At 36.6% G+C, this 5,669-nt stretch overlaps 1 long non-coding RNA gene across 1 annotated transcript; it reads right to left on the reverse strand.

Moving 5' to 3' along the window:
• Positions 1-4,156: 4,156 nt before the first annotated feature.
• Positions 4,157-5,382, reverse strand: LOC141427804 (uncharacterized). Its single transcript, XR_012451365.1, has 3 exons — positions 5,144-5,382; positions 4,809-4,953; positions 4,157-4,512 (listed from the first exon to the last, which is right to left on the reverse strand). It is a non-coding gene; the product is annotated as an uncharacterized lncRNA (long non-coding RNA).
• Positions 5,383-5,669: the final 287 nt, after the last annotated feature.

Here is a 5,669-nt window from a genome sequence, read left to right on the forward strand (position 1 = left end):
ACCGAGAATTTTTGCGACATAGCTCGTCGTTACCGTGTAACACTGTCAATGTGTCAACGTGACAGTTTGAGGTTGTGTGCGGCGCAGGCGACGCGCCCGCGTGCCGTGCCGCGACGTGCTGCCATTGTTGACTCTGCAGATAATTAGTTAGGTGTTGGTTAGATGCCGTTACAGCACTTTATATCTAACCGATTGCCTCCGTCGTCATCGCAAGTGATGCACGCAACGTTTAACGTATGTGGTATCCGAAGAATGCAGGAAGTAGGTCTGTACTTAAACGCTATCGGTAATTTGAAAAAAAAATAACTTAAGCACGTACTTGACTAAAGTTTAAACGTATTAAAAATAAGTATTTGCCTGCTGTGCGAATGATTTTAAATTACACTTTGGTCCTAAAAGTCCTTGAACATAAAACAAAATTAATAAAAAAGAAGATGTAAAATATAAAACGCAATTAGGCTCCTACTACCTATTGAATTTTCCCACGCCGAGATGGAAGTATTTTGATAACATGACTAGTTTCGACGATTACGCTAATTCGCATAACAGATCCATATTTATTCCAATCAAGAATACGTCCAAGAATATGCAGCGAGTATTCTTTAACTGGGTAGTTCAAAACAAATGGCGGAAGTAAATAGTTTAGAAATGACGACTATAAATAGAGATGATCGCGGCAATTACGTCTCCGTTTAGTTATCGTTTATGATAAACATTCTTTATATCAACCATAGTAAAGCAAATAAAGGAAATGCTGACAAAGGCACTCTTAGTTATGGCACGGGAGATCAACCAGATACTTAGATGTAGGGTTACCATAAGTTAAATTCAGTCCCGACAAAAGCTTTGGGTTTGATAAAAATTTAGAAGGTTAGGTTGCAAACTACCAGTACAAAAATAAAATTTTTTTTATGGTAATTCTTAATAAAAAAAACCGTGTTTTATATTTAAAGCTTATCAACAGCCACCTACTTACGTAGAATTGTTTTTTTATGGTGTAGTCTTATTTTCTGTGGCAATAAATGATTTTACTTATTATTATTTTATAATCAGTTTTTGATAATGCCTACATATAACTAGCCGAGACCGTGTTGCAAAGATCTTAGAAAATACTAATTAAGTGGGATAAATCCTTTTGATTGCCACCCTTACCCAAGGATAAAGGTAGTAAAGGAAATAATAAATAAAAGTTAGGGTGTATCGGGTATCTCAGCGCGGTATGAAGTAGACGGATCGGCACAAAACAGGTATGGTCGTAAGACGTGCTCAGCCGGATGTCTGCCGCCGTATGTAACTAGCTATTTGCATCTATTTCCAGTGATATGACTTGCGCTTCTCGGTTCAGGTAGTGTTGCCAGATCTGATTTTAAAAATTCCATGGAAGAAGGAGAAAAATTTAAACGATACAATAGACCAGAAATAATAAGCGATACAGAAAACAGGTACACGGAGAGAAAATTACAAGGTAAGCAATAGGCGGCCTTATCGCTTAAGAGCGATCTCTTCCAGGCAAACTTTTCCAGGCAACGATTCTCTTGTACTTCGAAAATTTAGTAACGTTGGGCTTTTTGGAACTTTGGTGGACTTGAAGAAAAAGCTACATTGAAAATATTGATATCATAATATGAAATGGAATGGAAAATTACAAAAGATCAAATTTAAATCACTGACTCCCATATATTATTAATAGGTCCACAGTACAGGTGATTCGAGAGACAAGAGCGAGGACCAACTCAACACCCTCAGTAATTGATATTCAGTGGATCGTTCACGATCATATTTACCTAAAACTTCCACACTTTTAATTGCAGAGTGACCATGCACTTAGTAAATAATTTAATAGGTAGTACTTATTGTTAGCAACATTAAGGAAAAAGTTAATCTTCCTAATACTGGTACCATATGATAGTCTTAACTAACTGAATCGGGTATCTCGAACTAGGGTTTATCATCAAATTACTGACACTTAAATGATCGAATTTTATTTCAAAGTCAACGCTTCATGGTGGTTCGTGGAATTGTCATTACAAGTAATTTCAATTCATATAAAAATAGTATTTTTAATTGTCCGATGATTCATTGTATACTTAATTGTATTACCTAGTACACGGAAAACGTTTCGTATTTTATTGTTTCATTTTTTTTTCAAATTACTATAATACTTACTTTACGTAAAATCACTTGAATATGAGTTATTTTGCAATTAACCTAACCTGGAAAAGTTTTCCAGAAAAGTCAGTTTAACCCGTCGCGCAACCAACGACTTTTTTGGGTAATTTTGGACTAGTACCCTATGTTAAAGGGTGATCGAAACTAATAACAAAAATTGATTAATCACGAGTGCTTAGATACGCGCCACTGTGGCGCGCAGGGCGTTTCACGGGTTAAAAATCAGTTCGATTGTGCGAGGGTCCTTGTTCTAATCTAACTTAACCTATTTTTCTGTTAACAGTTGGATTCTGCAAGGGTCACAGATCTAACTTAACCTAACCTACTTTTCTGGTATCAGTTTGATTCTGCAAGGGTCGCCGTTTTAATCTAACTTTCGATTGTGCGAGGTTCACAGTTCTTACCCAACCTAATCTACTTTTCTGATATCAGTTCGATTGTGCGAGGGTCACAGTTGTAACTTAACCTAACCTTCTTTTCTGGTAACAGTTTGATTCTGCAAGGGTCGCAGTTCTACTAACCTAGCCTAACCTACTTTTCCGGTAGCAGTTCTAACATCTATCTAAATATATGAAAAGGATCCTGCCTAGTACTAACCTGTATACAATAAATCTTGAAGTCTATGGTGATTTCGTACGACCTTTTAAAAACAAATGTAATTTTTTAACACCGTGCATCAGAAGGGCGTTAAATTCCGTAGATCTACGGATTATTTCTGTCTAGCAACTTTGGGGTAAAGCTCGGTCGCGGCCGCAAGGTGAACTTCGATTTACGTCATTGGAAGAACTTAACTAATATTACCGCGAACCTAATGGATTATAGTGAATTGAGTTCTGAATCATCCTAATTATAATTAAACACGGATGAACCTTACACCGTATTTTTTGTTCCTCACATATTTTACGCTGTTATCTTCTTTCACAAGAAACTACTAGTACGCTATGGCATCATCAATGCCTTAAAAGCTTCTTCTAAATAATAAAGTTCGATTGTATTTTTATTAATTGATTTGTATGTACAGTCAACGAATTTGCCCGGGCCACCGTGGAACCTTATCATCCTACTAATATTATAAACGCAAAAGTTTGTGAGTGAGTGAGTGTGTGTGTGTGGGTCAGTGAGTATGTTTGTTACTCCTTCACGTTGAAACGGCTGGACGGATTAGGATGAAATTTGGTATGTAGATAGCTGGATACTATTATCCCGGTATTCCCACGGGATAGACAAAATCTCGAAACAACAATCGCTAGGCTTAGTCATGAAATTTCACATGATTGTTTTTAATGTAACGTCAATGAAAACCACGATTTAATTTTCGGGAATTCCCACGGGGGTTATTAAAAATCCCGAAGTTTCACTTCAGCTGCTGGATCTACCTAATGATTTACGTGTGCGAAGCCGCGGGTAAACACTTGTATTAAATAATTTCAATTCTCTGTAAGTAACAATGTTTATCGAATGACGTTAATGACGATAATGTCGTTCCGACAAGGCTCTGTGGTGGCCTAGGAATCAAATTGATTGACTAAGGGGCTGTTTCACCATCCATTGATTAGCGTAAACCGACAGTTAAATGTGATGCCGTTTATTCGAACAAAACAAATAGAGACGGCATCACACCTAACCGCCAGTTAACACTAATCAATGGATGGTGAAACAGCCCCTAAGTATACCTAAATATTTTTGCGAAAAATTTACAATCTTTTTTTATAGGAAGTCATGTCATATGTATTCCTTATTTACCTGCTCATTTTATTTAAATAAAGGTTATTAATAATTAAGTGCTCGCATTTTTATAAGCCAAGTAATGGTTTTCCTCATTTTCCATATTTTCACCAGTCGCAATTCATCTGTAATTCATATTTACCTCCAGCAGTTACCTAATGACTAAGATTATAAACCCTTTTAGAACATTGAAAAATGTTGTTAATAAAGCTATTAAAGCATACATGGTAACCAATTAAAATGCTACAATACAATCCTTTCATCGAATCTAATGATAATCTAATGCAACTTAATTTATTTATTGACTGGAGATATACAATAGATTACGGATACGGAACTATTTCCGCACCTCAACATTGGATTACATGTACATTAGTTTAACATTAATAGCTAACAAATGTACTTAAATACATTTCTAACGAGAAATGATTACTAATACGTGATTAATATTAGTAGGTAACCGCGGAGATAAGTCGGGGCCAGTAAACAAAATCTGCGCACCAGGTCACGACCACGGAGAGGATGAGTCAGAGTACAAGGAAGATCTAGGAGCCATGGCGTCATCGGGTCCGACGCTGCCGCCGCCTCCATCTCACGTTTCGCCGTTTACTACAAACACTACAACAGATAATCCATTAATAACCTTCATTTATCAACTTAAAACTCCGCGGCGAGACTGCTTGCCTCTTGCCTACTTTTTCACTTTCAATTAGGCATAGTTTATTTGCTAATTCCGTCGTTTTTCACTTGTACTTTTGTCAATGACCAGTTTATTCACGAAACATCAGATAGGTGGTCTACCTCACGTCTACCTGCAAGAGCCCAGAGGGTCAAGAGGGTATGGAATGGAGGTGACGAATCCGGCCCGAGCACCCACAGAATATCTCTAAGATGAAAATAAAACTATTACTTACTAAGTTCAGTTTATTTTTTTGCTGCCGAAGAGAAGCATAACGGTTGGCACTTAGATCAAAAGGTTTAATCAGTGGAATAACACGGAAGTTTCTTGCGTCGGTGTGATATCATCGTCTGGTAAACTATTAAAATGTGTCACGTTTTCTGAAATCAAAACGATAAAAAGAATTAGAAAGTAATCAATCGTCTCAATCATCCATAGATACTAGTACAGGTGAAGCACATTTATAGGCTAGCTTTCATATCTCAATAAAAATATTAAGAGTAGGTAGGTAGTTTAGTTATGTGTTTATTTTTTATCGGATGCTGAAATAATATTCCGCATTATTATTACATTATTCATGACTGTTTTTGTTCTAAAGTTCTATCAACACAACGGTTTAGGTTTTGTGAAGCAGTAGGCAGGTAGGACGATGATGAAAAAAATCAATAGCCCGGATACAAAACCTGCAACCTTTTGACCAGGATCGTAAGGACATGCGTATATTAGTTATTAGTCATTCTGGGCAGTTGACCTCACTGTTTGACCGCGGAGAAAAAAGAGAATTAGATATTGCAGGTAGGTAAGTTGGATTGAAGTATGTCCTGACAAGGGGTAGAAGCTGAAATTATATACCGACCGTCGCAAAATATTCAACGATAGATACTTTTAACACTCACTGAAGATGCATTTAGTTTTTTGTACTTCTACCGTATGATTAAGCAAAGATAAGCAATAAATATAATAGATTGTTTAACAAGGGACTAAAAAGCCATAATGTCACGAGATGTTTATAGTTCTGGCTATAGTTCGAGTGTCATTATGGTTGTTTAGTCTCGTAATAAACACTACTTTTCACTTTGAATGCGAGGAAAAAAAA

Source organism: Choristoneura fumiferana, chromosome 5 (genome assembly GCF_025370935.1).
Source record: "Choristoneura fumiferana chromosome 5, NRCan_CFum_1, whole genome shotgun sequence".
Lineage (NCBI taxonomy): Eukaryota > Metazoa > Arthropoda > Insecta > Lepidoptera > Tortricidae > Choristoneura > Choristoneura fumiferana.